Source organism: Hetaerina americana, unplaced genomic scaffold (genome assembly GCF_022747635.1).
Source record: "Hetaerina americana unplaced genomic scaffold, ioHetAmer1.1.p SCAF_2, whole genome shotgun sequence".
NCBI lineage: Eukaryota > Metazoa > Arthropoda > Insecta > Odonata > Calopterygidae > Hetaerina > Hetaerina americana.
The window spans coordinates 12,970,700-12,986,420 of record NW_027286763.1 but is presented as its reverse complement, the minus strand read 5'-3'; the positions used below and the strand labels follow the sequence as shown (position 1 = coordinate 12,986,420).

The 15,721-nt window shown below is 40.3% G+C and overlaps 1 protein-coding gene across 1 annotated transcript in view; it reads right to left on the bottom strand.

Moving 5' to 3' along the window:
* LOC139687555 (uncharacterized) overlaps nucleotides 1-15,470 on the bottom strand; it is a 173,102-nt gene extending 157,632 nt beyond the window's left edge. The window contains exon 1 of the mRNA XM_071584765.1: nucleotides 15,364-15,470. The gene's annotated coding sequence lies outside the window, so the exon portion shown is untranslated. The remainder of the gene's footprint in view (nucleotides 1-15,363) is intronic.
* Between the last annotated feature and the right edge of the window lie 251 nt (nucleotides 15,471-15,721).

Sequence of the window (15,721 nt, the reverse complement as noted above, 5' to 3'; positions counted from 1 at the left end):
GACTGCATTTTACATGGCGAAAGTACTTGGAGATCTTTTTCAACAAGATTACAAATCAAGGGAACCCGTGGAGATGTTTTTCAACACTTCCTTCATTTCCACAATGTACTTGTAGAAATTTCAATCCAGTTTGGAACAATTGAAGACTTAGACTTGAAACTACGTAGAAAACGTTTACGTAACTAAAAAAATTAACTTCATAAGGCATATTAATATTTGGTTAATAAGTTAATGATTCTGTAGTTTCCATTTTCCATTCCAGATTTTAGTCACATGGGCTAGAGAGACTTTTTGTAATTTCTTAGAACTCTTAATCGTGAAATCCGTTCTCTCGTCGCATTTCCTTTGAACTATTAATTTTAAGCTTTCAAGTCTAAAAAAACCAACTACAGTAATACTATACATTTTATTATAGGAAATATTGATAATGTCTCTTCCAAAAGAACGGTGGCGAAAAAAAACTGCATGGTTAAATGCAATACATCTTACATTTAAGTGATATTTTTTGCGGAATTATATAGATGTAATCAAATCGAAGTGTATATTGTTAGTACCAAAATACATCTTCGGAGGTTATTTTTAATATCGATTTATCAGTAATAGTATTAATTATGAGCCTTTTATTCACTATATATAATGCACTAATTCTATTTTTTAACGTCCAGTGTTTTAACTGTTATTATTTGACTCGTTGAAAATGCACAGAAGTTTCAGAAATTATAAAAGTTTTATGAGGTGCTCTCATTGTAACCACCATCGTTTTGCACTCCGAGGTGTGCCATTTTCTATGAGTAGTGGGAAGTAGTTTTATTGGATTCTGAATGCACAAACTGGCGCTTGGTTTCATGATAACTTTAAGAAATATTAATAATGCACAAGTATTTTACGATGGTGAGCTTATTAATTGTCTACTTTAAATGGATGATTGCGAATCAAAAGGTCAAACCTTTCCGTATTTAATGTCATTAATTATATCCATTCATGCGATAATTATGACAATGATATTATTCCGTTATTCATGCCTAAATCTATTCCTATAAATCTGCCTGTTCGTTAACCCACGGTTTGCACGTACTGAATCATTCAAACTGTTATGTGGGCGTTGTTTGTTGACGTTGATGGTCGTCCACTTCTCGGTTCCTCATCGGTCGAGGTTTGTCCAGACTTTAGGTGCTTGTACCAGCAAAAACCCTGTGCCGAACTCATAGAATCATTGCCAAGTGCCTCTTGAATCATTACATAAGGTTTAGTTGCACTTTTCGATAGGCTAAAACATTCAATGCACATGTGCTGATTATCAAACACCTTCATTCTCACCGACACTATAATTTGTACAGCGATCAAGTGGGCCTGGGTTCAAATCCCGGCGGTGTTGAATGTTTTTCAGAGGTATCTTGATCCCTACTTGAGGTGCTTTGTGGAAGGCACGCTGAGTGAGTACGCCACCCGTCGGATGGGACTTTAACTGCGGACCCCTTGGCGCCTTTCGTTAAGAGTAGGCTAATACCGACACCGGGTTTCTCTCCACCCTTCATCCTTTCCTGTCCATCCCCTATGGCGCAAATGACCTAAGCTGTCGGCCGCCTCCCCTAAATACTACTACTACTCGTGTGGACGCTCAGACAAGAATCGCTGTTTCGTGGAGACAAGACAAGATATGACTACGATCAAGGCGGTGTTTTATTTCTCATCAATGCCGCTAAAAGGCGACTTCTCGATGATTGTGATCCGTCAAGCAGTTCGCGTAGAGAAAAAGCAGTCTCATCTTTTTTTGTACAAGTCTTGTTTTTGGCCAGGGTATGTGCCTATCCGGGTACTACGCCTTCAGCGCCTCGTCCGCTCGCACGCACAACTAACAGAGCTGTCAAGGTGGAACTGGGTGTCCTATCCCAGGCGCGCCGAATAATAACACTAGAGATCGTCTAAAGCTCCGTTTCCACATCTCTGTCTGCCAGGTCGCCTCGCCCTCCCTCTCGCAAACCGCAGCGCCGGACACAGAGCTACTCCCAGCAGGAGGGGCCCGCGCCCTAGCACCCGTTGTCAGAAGACGGCGACCTATTTCTCTACATCATTACACCACCAAAAGAATCCCTCTAGGGGAGGAGCGTCAAGGAATGAGTGGTAAGGAGATTCCAATCATTGTAAAAAAGGTAGGATGTGTTTGTCATCTAGTTTCCGTGGTCGGCTGTAATTGACGGGGGGAGTTGTGAACTAATTAATTAGTGGAATGGCAGAGTTTGCAATCAACCCTCAACATTGAAATTTTGCAGTGCCATAAATAAGGAATTATTGATAAAGAGTGTCAATGTTTTTTCATTGACAAACATTCACTATATCTTTCAAATCTTCTCAAAAAATCCAAATTGGATTTATTGCGCTGGTTCCAATTTATTTAACAGCCTTCAAAGATAGGCTGCAAGCAATTTTTTTTATAGATTATCCAAACTCACCTCAACCACCTTCACCACTGTTTCGGTCGATGTAAAATGTTTTCCACGAATGTATATCCCCAGATTATGGTACAAGAGTTTATCACAAAAAACTAGGGCTGCACCATAGGGTGGAATGGAAACACATATCACATTGATTTTCACGAGATATTAAGAGCCAGAATATGCGACGTGCGGATGTGCATCATAGCGGACGTGTGATGCAGCATCTAGGACGCTTCTGCCTTAAAAAGCGGTATTTCGCGCATGCTATGGCCTCGGAGTATGATCCAGTATATCTCTATAGTGCTCTCAGTTTACAGTTGTGTGTGCTCGCACCACATCCTGATGACGCCATTATCTGAATACCGAAAAATAACAAGACCAAAGCTTTCCCAGCACTTGGGATTATTTTGATGTTGGTATTGCTGGAAATTGCCCATAAAGCATTGCAGTTTGCTCTCAGGAAAAAGATGGCGTAGTGAAGTTTCATCTGTAGTGATTATCTTCGAAAGAAACTACTCATTTTTTTGCAAGGTTGGATTGACTGCGATTGAACCTGCACGTGAACGTTTTTTTGTTCAAGAATGTGATACCTTCTTATCCACCGCCGGAAAACAAGTTCCTAGGGCAAACTTTCTGTTACCAAATTATGATATGTAATTTTCCATGTAAGAAGAATACTAGGTATTTTCCACAAAACGTTTTATTTGGTACCTGGTATTCTTCTTTCATTCAAAAATGGATTTCAACGTAGTCAAGCCTGGTATCGTCGAGTGTATAATTTTACACAATGGTAACATTGCTCTTTTGATTTTATTTGGCCAAGTTCTTACACAATTGCGGCTATGATAGTGTTTAGAATTACTTCTTCAAGAGTAGTGACTCGTCCCTTGGTGCTACCGGAATTAGATATATCATCTCCTTTGAAACCACTTCAAACCATTTTCCAGTTTTTCTGTTGAATAAAAAAATCTCTACAAGTCTCATGCAACATACAGGTATATAGGCTTCAAGTGACGATTTGCTCAAACGTTAGCAGCATTTGAAATCAGTCTTATTTCCACCGTTCCCATTAGCAATCTGCTCGCGTTTGAAAATGTTAACGGTTGCTGTTGACACAATGCTGAAGTCGAATCTGTGAAACTTGTACCTCATATACATGACACTATCAATTGACAGTATGACAAAATATATTTTCCCGCATAAAATCATGCGATATAAATTTTAAATCACTTTTTATTGAACAGCCCTCTGTTATGTTGACGCATTCTCATGATATTTGTGAGCGACAATCTCATTCACCGTGGCTATGAAAAACGATAAATTTAAACTTCTGTTCATTCGTCCCTTAACAGATCAGTTGCGTTTTTGGCGTGGAGAATTTTACTCCGGGAAGAAAGATGCCAGAGTTCATGGAAATATACACTACAGCCGCCGAAGTCTAGCAAAAAAATCATTGCATATTTGTGTGAAAACCACTTTTGATCAAACTGAACTGTATAAATGGCTGGGGCATTACCCCACTTCTTATTTTTAACAACATTCAATGCACGTAAGTTTTATCACAAATAGTTTGATAGGATCAATTTTTTCCTAATTATATTTGATTTAATCTGATTTCAGCCCTCATGATGGTTGGTTGGACAGATGATGGTTCGTACAGATGTGCTCTTCGTGAGTTGAGCCAAATTAGATGAAGTCACGAGGATAATCAATGATCGGAGGAAAAACATTCAGCGCTGCTCCGTAATGCCAATATGGAGAAATGTATGGGTCCGGGATCGGTCGTCATGTCGTAACTCAAATTATGATGATCCCTTAGTTCAGTCGCTCCATTACCAAATCACGTGAAATTAAGAAGCGATAATTTTTTAACAATAGAAAAATAATATTAGAGTGGCATGTGATTTATTCCCATATTATTTTTAAATAAAAATATATTTTTTCTAATTATTCTCAGCCTCGACAAATTACGCAATTCTTTTGAACGATTCATGACTTAAGTTTTGTTGCTTAATACATCATTGATCACCATTTTAGGACTTTGGCTTGGTCTCCATTTACTCAAAGATGAAATAAAAGTTAACTATGAAATGATTTGGAATGAAGAGGTTAATGCATGCAAGTGCATGCTACCGCATTTTCGAACTCCTGCAGTATTGGGTGCAAAGACCAAATTGGCTGCGTTCAACAGGGATGAAAAAATGATGTGACATTCCGATCGTCACCTATCCATAGATTAGTTCGTTATTTTTGCCATTAATATTTCGACAGACGCAAGAGAACAGAGAAGTTGTTCTGGGTATTGGAACAAATTAGGAACGTTAATTATCGATAGAAGGTTACTTTGCAGATACGAAGACCGAGTTATATTTCTAAATTTTATACAAAAGTTGTCAATAAACATTGATATAAAGTTCAACCACGAACCTAGAAAGAAGATATGGAATGCGAACTCATCTATTGCAGTCGATGCGAACAATGTGAGAATATTAAGCGTTGAGTTAAAATTGGCGCTCTTTTTCTATTTTTTCGTGTCTCACTTAATACATTTAAAGGTATACTTAAGTCACTTTATTTGAATAGGCATCAAGTTAAAAAGTAACCCTGAGTAGTGCTAGGTAAAGATTGATCATTTTTAGCCTATTTACATTGGTATTTGATGTGTTATGGAAATGTCATTTGATTCAATATATTTCCGGCGGCAGCACACGAAATTCTCAAAATTTGCTATTTCATCAGAATGGCTTTCGTAATCGCCCATGCGTGGTAACCGTGTTAAATGACTTGAGAGGTAATGCATGCGTTTTCTAGATCCAGTAGCTCTCTCGGAAACTAGAGTGGCGATAAAGGGCAACCCTTATAAACAATGATCACCAATTAGCCCACGTGAAAGTCGCTGCGTGCCACTCGTTAGATTTCTACATGTACATACGTAAATACCTCGCGATCCACGGAAAAGGTGTGTAGCGTGGAGTGCAAGCACCACCAGGTAGGAAGGGTGAGAAATTTACTACAACCGACAGACTACCACAGAAAGACAAATCATGCAGAATTGAAAAGTAAGAAGGGGAAATTGTACTATTTCATGGACATGCAAACTCATAGGCCCCGCCCCTATGGCGGATTAGGATTCAGGTCCATAGCGTTATAATTACAAAGGTAATTTCAGATGAAGGCTAAGGAGGGGCCATAATGAAGATATTTCCCAGAAAAGAGATATTGTAATGTATAAGATTAGGGGAAGCATGCTCGCCTTTCGTACGAAATCTATGTCCCATTGAAGTAAACCAATCCACAGAGAAATATTTCACGAGCGTATCAATTGCTTGTATACCTTAGTGATTGCCCTTCCGCAGCTGTTATCTTAACCAGCTAGAACCAGCTCTTGACCAGTTAGATGTTCAATTTGTGACTAGTCAGAACGTTTTCTGATCGGTATGGATGTTTTACACATTTGAAATTTTAAAATTTGGCATATTTGATCAATATTTATCGTCTTTTTATATTCTTACTTGAAGTTTCTATCCTAATTTTTCACACGGCTGGCCATTTACGTTAATTCCAAGTAGTATAATGGCACTGCCATATCATCTTCATTTTCCGTCATCTCTGGATTATTTATATTATTGCATTCAAGTTTAAACATTTGATTAAGTCTTATTAATCAGGTATAGACTTAAAAATGTGTACAAATAATACTCCGAACTTATAATTTTTTAATGAATCGCGCAGTGTGTGAGTGTGTGCGCACTTGGAGAATAGAATGACTCGAAGGGCAACTGACGGAGAGCTGTTGAGCGCGAGGAGTGCGGAAGATTTGTCTCTGCCCGACGATCGGAAGAAAAAGGTCACATACGCCATGCTAATGCCAACCAAAGGAATGAAAAAGCATTATGATGAGAAATAAAAATATAATAATATGTGATAACTATTATCTTGTAGTATAATAATTTTTTAACAAAATGAACTAACCAGTGTGCGTGGACTCCATCGTTGTGTTTTGAAACAAAGTTACGCAGGAGCGCACTTTCTCCCCCTCTGAAGAGGAGATAATTTAGAATGGCGTATTTTCTCTTCCATTTTAAACATTTCAGACATATTATTAGTATCGTGTCCTTTTGTAGTTTCAATACCAGTATATGTTTGATTCTGTGAGTAATTTAAATTGATTTTACATTATTTCAGTTAAGTGATTTATTTTTCTGGGTCCTATGGCAGTTAAAGTTTATGTTTGTGTTAGAAATTGATTTAAACTATTTAAGTGGTAAATTATATGTGGGGTATCGATTTGGTTCTGATTATATTCTCTGTGCGGGAAAAGATACATCGGTGGTTTGACAATCCATTTACTTTTCACTAATAATAGCACAATGCGTTAACTTTAAACTAAGGCAATTATGCAATAAGATCAGAGTAACTTGAACAAGTGCAGATGCGATAAAAAAGTAGCCTATGGTGGGAGTTGGTTCACGTTTGGCGTGAAAAAGACGGACGCGTAAGGAGGCGACCAGGGTAAGCGGTCAAGGGAAGGTCACGGCATTAGAGAGGAAAGGCGAAAGAGGCATTGACGTGGGAGATGGAAGGAATTTTGGGACGTGAATGATGCCACCGTTGAAAGTGGGGCATAGGAGAGAGAAACGACTCGGAAATAAAGACCTGGAGCAGAGACACTGAATGGGAAAATTACTTGCCTGTCGTTACTTTAGCGAGAACAAAGATCCTTGGAGGAGATGGAATTCCTTGAGGAGACAGATTTGTGAGTAATCGGAATATATGTGATTACAGGAAATCGCGCTGAGGCAGAAAGGGGATAGTTAGTAAAATTCAAGAAATGCAAGTAAGAAAGTGGGTTTTGAATATTATAGCCATGCCTCAGGATGGGTTCAATGCAGAAATAATTGACTGCTGCACGGAGTTATAAACATTGAATGAACACGGTTTTAAACCTTCACTAAAGCACACAAAGTGTTGACGTTCCTTGCTACAAAGACATTATTTTTATATGCTCTTAAAAAAAAAGTTCAAGTCAAGAATCAAGGCGAGGGATATTTATTCAGGAAATGTAATTTGCTGGAGGAAACGGACATTTCTTTGGAAAGAGAGTTATAAATTTTGAATGGCTCCAATTGGCGTGTAGCTGCCAATCAGGACATCAGGCGGTAGAGAGAGAGAAAGAGAGAGTGAGAGCCTACCTGAAGCAATTGGTCGATTTGTTGTCAAGTTAGTTCTTTTCAAAGCCATTTACGTGTAGAAGAATGACACAGTATCAATGTTGCTGATATCGAAAGATTGATTGAGTGGAAATAGAATTGATCGGCGAACGCTATCCAGTGGAAAAGCAAATTATAATGGTTAGAGAGTGTGAAAAACACGACCATTTAAAATCCGCCGATTCACGATGGACTCAAATACGAATCTAAAGAGGCAAATTTATATTTTCAATTCAATTAAATTTTCCCACGGGACAGCTATATTAGTGAAAATAACTCAAAGTTATATTAATAAATGGTCTTCTTATGTTATTCACCTTTTTTAGAAGGTATTACACACTTAATAAAAATTATCCCTATAAATTGAAATTGAAAACAAATCATCATTTAGTGAGAGTGTCAATAAAATATTTATCACTCCTCATGCAGCGCGATATGCATACTATATTAATATATAACTGTATTATTGCTGGCGCCGAGAGATAAAATTGTGTTAATTATTAATTAAGAATCCACTTAAAGTAGATAACGCAAAATAGTATGTAATAGTAATGCCATACCACTTACTGTGTATAAGGATATGTCGGTGTTTCTGTAGTAATTACTGTAGCATAGCTGTATTAAGTATTGCGACATTGATAGAAATATTCATATATTAAATGTGGTCACATTACTATCGTAATTGTTGTTACTGTAAATCGTGTGGCTGCAGTGCTAGAGCCAACGAAACCAGAAAGAACACTTTGAGCAGCACTGAACATGAATCGGAGTAGTCGTAATGGACTCGACTTTTGACCCTCAATGAAGGTACCAAAAATTTTAAACAATTTCCCTAGTATGCCTACTCCTTGGACTCCTCACTTTGTCGTGAAGGAAGAGCTTGTGCGTTCCAATGAAGCACAGAACTGTGCTGGCAAAGACAATAACATTAGCTCCTATTAGGGTCACCGCGAATACGTCGCGAAGTGGGAATCAGACTAAAGGCAGTCCGCGCAGCGTCTGTTTTTCTGTGAGGTGGCTACGAAGGTGTTTTACTCCAGTGGGGTGGCCACTTGACGTTTGGTTTCATATTAGAAACACTGCTTATGGAGACAACGGATAACCACCTCAATTATACGTATATTCACGAAAAGGATGATGGGTAAAAGCATTGAAATGAGTCAGAGTAGCTACGAGCCTCAACCCACTAGGACGTTTGTCTTGCCCAGCAGAGGCAGGGGACAGGTTTCCGCGTTCATCTGCCGAAATCCGTGCCAAGTGAAATCAATAGCAGGAGTAGAGCAGAGATAGAAAATAACCTAACCAGGTATGATAGGGACTAGTAATGTTAAGAAGATGTGTAGGAGGGGGAAATTATGAAATACGAGCGCGAATAAAGTGAATTCCTTGACAGTGTCCTAAAATTTCCAAATGATGTCCCACTGTCTTGTTAGTTGGCAGTATTGCTAGATGGTCGATGGTTTGATGAGTGTTCTTCAGTTAGTAAAATGATGTCAGAAAAAAACAATATGGTGCAACAATAGTGTAAACATGGCAGCTGAATTTACAACATGCACCACAGAGTAAGGTATAATCTCATTTATTTGCTCAGCAGTAGCAGGAAGAGAAGCATTGAAATTCTTCAATGAATGAAAGCTTAAGAGACTTCCTTCCCTTGACCAGGTCCGGTACACTAAGCATTGACACCACTGGCCTTAGTAGCAGTTAAAGCCATGGTAATTATAGAGTTATTGTGTAATTTCAAAGTACTGGAATATTGGCCACCATAAAGAGCACGTATGAAAATAATATACCTGAGAATCTCTTGTATCGAAGAAATTACGAGGTTATGCTTTAAGGTTTTCATTTGATTGTCCGTAGTATATAGCGGGTGATGTAGACAGTAAAAACAGACATTTTAGGATTGCGCGAGGTGAGATGGAAGGATAGCGGGAAATATTGAAGCAATAATTATATAGTAACATACAACCGAGGGTAATAAAGCCAGCGAAAGAAACCAATAGTATTGAACAAATGGATAGGAAGAAGCATATCAAGTATAGGGAATAGGTGTGATAGAAAAGCATTAGTATATTGAAAAGCTGAACTTGTCATTAGTCAGGATTTCATGCCAACACTCAACCACGAAGTGGGATGAATCGACAAATGTAGAGTATATAAATAAATAGATAAATATAAAGTGCACGATGAAATAGATAAAATAAATGTGGGCCTCCCTGGGATGAAATATTTGATGGTGACGGCAGATCCAATGAGCAAAGGATCAGGGATATGAGATAATAGGATAGTATAGTACTTCCTATGAGTATAGGAAGTTTCACAGATTTGAAACGTCGAGGAAACGACGAATTACATATGAAATAGTTAAGAAGATATTAAGAGAGAAAAAAATGGAAGACTAAAAACACAGAATTTGTTTGTAATAAGTTGAAACAATTGATTTATAAATTTAGTCGGGTTATGGCTAGGTCAAAACAAGCACGGTGTAGAACACAGTGCGAGGATATGGAAATTTTAAAAAGAAAAGGCGGTGTTTGTTTACTGCACAGGACGGTGAGTGCTCCGTTAGAAAGTAAGAGGGGAAAATCTGTGCAAATAAACGAAGATAAGTCAGGATAATCTTTAATTGAGGCAGAAAAGGTTCATTAGTGATAGAAAGTATATAAAGTGGAAATGAATGATAAAGAAAATAGCCTTAGACCTGAAGCAACCTTAGACATAAAGAAAATATGACGTAGATGAGAGTAACTTAGTTCTTGGCCTACTTGTTGGCGAGATAGAGAGGGAATTAAGAGAATTCAAATAAAATAAGGTGGTGGGGATGGACAGCGTTTCCGTGGAACTACTTAAAGGTTTAGGACAAGGTGGAAGGAAGAGTTTTTATGGATTGATTCGTAACATGTATGAAGGAGAAACTTGAGGGAAGGATTTCGTTAGATCAGTGTTAGTTCCCACCACAAAAAAGGAAAAGGCAGCCACAAGTGAGAAGTAAAAAACAAAAGGTCTTCATTAACACTCAAATAATATGCTACATAGGAACACCGGAACAATGACCAAGGGCAAATGGATTCTTTTAAAATGAAGAGTTTGGGTTCAGGAAGTGCAGAGGTACCCTTGATGCCATAGCGGTAATGGGAACACTAATTGAGAGGAGCATAGAAGAAAATCAGGATGCATTTGTGTGTGTTATAAATCTTGAAAAGGCGTTTGATAAGGGAAGTTGTGTAGATTTAATTAAAATATTACAGAAGTTAGTCATATGAGGGCATTAAAGAAGATATACAAGAATAGATCTGGGGATAGGCGACTTATCTGCAAGCAGTAAATGTTTGAGAGATAGTTGAGGTCGATACTTCGTGGAATTCCATTGAAATGAAAGGGAAGTGACATATAAGTCTGCATTTCTACGGAAGAGAATTTTGTTGCCAACTAGTTTTGCTACAATCTAGCATCACAAGTATCGATGATTCTTCAGAGTAGTGAAAGTAGTTGGCAGTAAAAATCTCTTTTGTGGAAACGCAAAGTCTTATGTGTCATTTTCCTTTCATTAACTATAGATGCCTCAGACAGCTCAGGTGCGTGCCGCGGTTGGAGAGCCGGGGTGTGCCGGGGAGTGAGATGGGGATGCCCGCTATGTATTGTTCTTTTCGATATAAAGCAGAGGTGATTTTAAAAGGGTCAGGAGTTTAAGTAAGTGGGAAATTCATAAAGTCAGTCAGGTTTGCGAATGATCAAGCTTTTGTTTGCCAGTCAACCTAGGAGTTGCCATGATTGAATAGTGAATAAAAATATCAGCGATGGCTTTAATATGAAAACGGTATTTAACTCAATATGATAAGCGTAGATTGGAGAAATTTGAGATGCGTGTGTGGAGGAGGATGGAAAATGTAAGACATGGTAGGGAGAAGAAAGGATTGTTTTAGAGCAATCTCATATGAGGTAAGAATAGTGTATGCAAAGAACTTTCAAAGGTGATAAAATACTGAAGAATGTGATAGAGGGGATGACGTGAGGCAAACGAGGTAAAAATATAAAGAGGATGGGGGTGTCGATTGAGATGAAGAGAGATAAGCTGTATGTGGCATTGAGGAACAATGTGGTGTGGGGGTTCATGTGTGCCTTGCTGGACAAAGCTAAGAAATATGGAGATGTTAAGACGGTGTCCATCCCAAATCTACCTTAAACAGATTAAGTAAGTTTACCCTCATTGGCTGTCCATAAAGTAGGCTCTGAGACAGGCCATCTTGCCAAACATTGAGTAACATTTCAGCATTTATGCATTATATTTCTTGGACAAATATTTCCAAAAAATTTTAGAACCACTTTAGATTAAGAAAATCATCGAATTTATAACAGTGTTTGAATTATCGACGCAACAGTTCCTTTGAACGAGTATTTTTAATTACCTACAAGAGGTAACGGAATACTCGAAATATTTTTGACTAATGCTTCTGAAGTTATGACAAATGTGGGCATAGTGTGGGTATTAGCAGCCGCAAAGCATCATTAGCGGGAAATAAATCTAAGTTTTTGTAACAGATGAAGGAAAATCGTTTAGGGTATCTTTTTACTGAAGGTAACTTTTATGCTTTCGGTGTAAATCAAATCAAGAACTGAAAAAAATTAGGTTAGAAACTCTCAGCGTTGACGCAGAGCTCACTCGAAAAATATTATTAAATATTTTGCGTGATGAAATAGAGGACTTACTTGCAATCAGATTCAAGCACGGTATAAAGGAAAGATCATACAACAGGGAAGTCAGAGCGACCTTAAGGAGACCAAGAAAAGAACACTCAAGCTTTAGAAAAAGTTTAAAAAGTATTAGCCTTGCGTACATTTATTAGGAAACTTTTATGCGAATATTTACAAGACAATCCAAATTAATTATGGTCTTAATTCAGGGAAATAGAAGGGAAACGTCTAATTTCGGATTATTTTGAGGAAACAAATAAAAAAATAATAACAGCCGGCTTAAAGAAGGACAATGCACTACTAAACTATTTCTTTCATAACGTTTGATTTAAAAAAAAATATTGCATTAAACGAAGTACCCGATGAACCTGGAAGTCCCATGAGCGACTTATATGTTATTTTCCCAGGGAAGCAGTTAAAGGTATGTCTAAAATATATTTTTAAAGAAACCCCAATCCTCGTCCGAATGCAAAATGACCTTGCTGAAGATATTGGCATTTATTTAAAACTAGCATTTTTACAAATCTTAGAAGAAGTTTAGTACCTCGCAAATGAAAGCTAGTCTATGTAACACCTCTCTACGAAGGCGAAGATTTCAAGAAGGACTTCGACAAGATTTCTTAACGTACTTGCTAGAATATTATGGTATTCACTAGAAAGTAGCTAACTATGTTACTATTATTTATTCGTAAGCAAAATATGGTTCTCGAAGGGTTGAGTTCATCATAGGATGATATAATTTCTGGTGAACCACAGGGAATTGTCAAGAGGACCCTACCTTTCTCGGTATGTCCTGGCGACCTTAGCTATCGCGTTATCCGCCAACATACTGAGATCAGAAAATTGCAAGCTACGGTCTAGCGATGTAGGCCAGATATCAGTGTGGTGTTAGGGCTGGGGGTTAGACTTAAACGTCAGGACACGTTCAGGACTACAGTAGTGATGTTTTTGAATATAGGAATAATAGCAAGATCTAAACTACAAAAAGGATGGGACCCAATCAATCATCTCAGACTAAGTCACATTGTTATTGTGACATTAGACCTTAAATGGGGCGCACATAGTATGCGTGGGGCGGTGGGGTAACGTCCTCGCCTACCAACCCAGAGGTCGCGGGTTTGATTCTCGCCTAGGTGGATTTTCCTGCATCTAGGGCTTGCTCGTATCTGATTGTCTTCAATGCAATGTCTGTAATGTGATGGTTAGGTGGAAGAAGGGACTATAGGTCTCAGCCTCGCTCAATTAAGTCGATAAATAAATAAATATATTTATGTCAGTCTTAAAGACAGTATTTTTCGATGAAACGTGGTTGTAGGAAAGAATAATGGAAAGGTAAGAGAGAAGTGTAACACAGATTCAGTTGAGTCACACTCGAAATATTACGGTATGCATTCGGGATTCGTTTGAGAAAACGTTTATTCAAGAATTGGAAAAGTTTCTGAAAAAAATCTACAAGCTTTTTTTTAAACTGCTTGCTGTCCGATCGCTACTTCTTCCAGCTGTGCCCAATTACAAACGTCCAGCTTCAGAGATGAAAGGCGAAAGCAGCTGACTACTTAGCGCGAGCGCCCTCGTGGCTCCAGGGGTGCGTTGGCTCACACACGATGGAATTAGGACGGTGGGGGCGTGCCCCGCGATGCGGGCGCCGTTGTGGAGAGTCGGTCGCCCGGGAAACTGCGAAACGCAACGTCTCTCTCGACCCCTCTTTCCTTCCCCGTGTTTACTCCTCGCCACGAGGGGGACGCAAATCCCACTCCCCCCTCCCCCCTCCTCCCTTCACATCCTACGGCCGTATGGGAACCAAAACCGACCGCCAGCGAAGGGAAACTGGCCCCCGGCCCCCCTCACTCGATGGCGACACGCACATTGCCCCCAAGGAGTGGGAGGAGAGTCACGGGTCTCGGGACGGCGCGACACAGTTATCCTGGGAGGGGGGGGGGGACACACTCGGACCATATGAACGCAGGGCCTTGGTGACGGGGCGATCTTTCAGCCCATTGGTTCGCATTCCGAAGTGAAGGGATGTTGACGAAACGGAGGGAGGAAAATCACGCTAGTGAGCAATGCGGTCCCAAATCGGGGCACGCGATGTGACCTTCTCATTGTTGCGTCAAGGGATGACTTTTTACGCACGAGAGTTAGATAGAAATCAAAACTTCCGACATTTTTTATGCGAAGTAATGGGGCCGCGTGATGAAAGCGTAGCATGACGATAAACAATGGTTTTTGCGAAGTAAATTATTCATTTCACAAGCGGTGGCTTCACAAAGCCATCTTCCAGTGAACCATAGAATATAATTAAATGATATTTAAATTCTCATTTCACGACAGTATGTACAACTGATATTGCCAAGCAATAGATATTTCCAGTCGATGCAAAAATTATATCTGTATTACACGTTCTTCTGCTTTTTATGATGAACCGTTTCCACATTTTGACGGTTTATGAGATAAAACGAAGGAAATTTAGGAGTGATATCATCACAAATGAACTCAAAATAGAAGGACTCATAGACAGTCGATTTCTTAGGCTTTCATTCAAATGGATGGAAAATGCTCTGGGCACACATGCGTCCGGTATGTAAATGAGAACATATGGGCCCGATATGGAGGAATTAAGTCATCAACAAACTTGACGGTTCAATGAAATTGCTTTTATTTATATATGATGGATCGCAACCAATTCAGACGTAACACGTACGTTGCCTACAAGTAATCATGTCGAGGTGTTCCAGACAAAAACCCATTGAGGAGCAAAGAGGGACAAATGATGATGTCTTGGGATCGAGGGCGCATTGCACATTGAACACGGACACAGATCCGTTGCAGCCGCGAACACACTCTCACGTCCCGACCTCTCGGGCACGAGGTTAGGCGGGTTCAGTCGCTCGGCGCCCAAGAGTGGCACCCGGGGGGGGGGGGGGACCACCGCGACCGACCAGGCGGGTACCCGACTGCCCCAGTGCCTCAGCACATGATTCGTTCGGGGTGTTCCCCGCGATCTCTCCGACTCCTCCCTCACTCACCTCCCTCCCTCCGTCCGTCCGTTCGCGCCTCCCACTGCGCCCGGCGATCAGGCTGCGGTCGTCCACCCCGGGCCGCTCCGCCGGAGGCCCTCCTCCCGCCAAGGGTGCGCCCCACCGAAAGCGGCCCCTCCTCCGATCACACACCTCCCCCCTTCCCCTCCGGATCCGCGACGCGGCGGGAAGACGGGGCACATCGCCCGGGGCGGCCGCGCCCGGGGCGACCACTCCCCACACACCCGGCTGCAACGGCGCCCTCCGCAGGCGGGAGCGGCGCCCCGGACGGAGGAGACCTCCTGCTCACCCTCGATTCTCTCGCTGCCGCTCCTCAACGCCGGGGGGCTCTCGCGGGGGCGGTGAG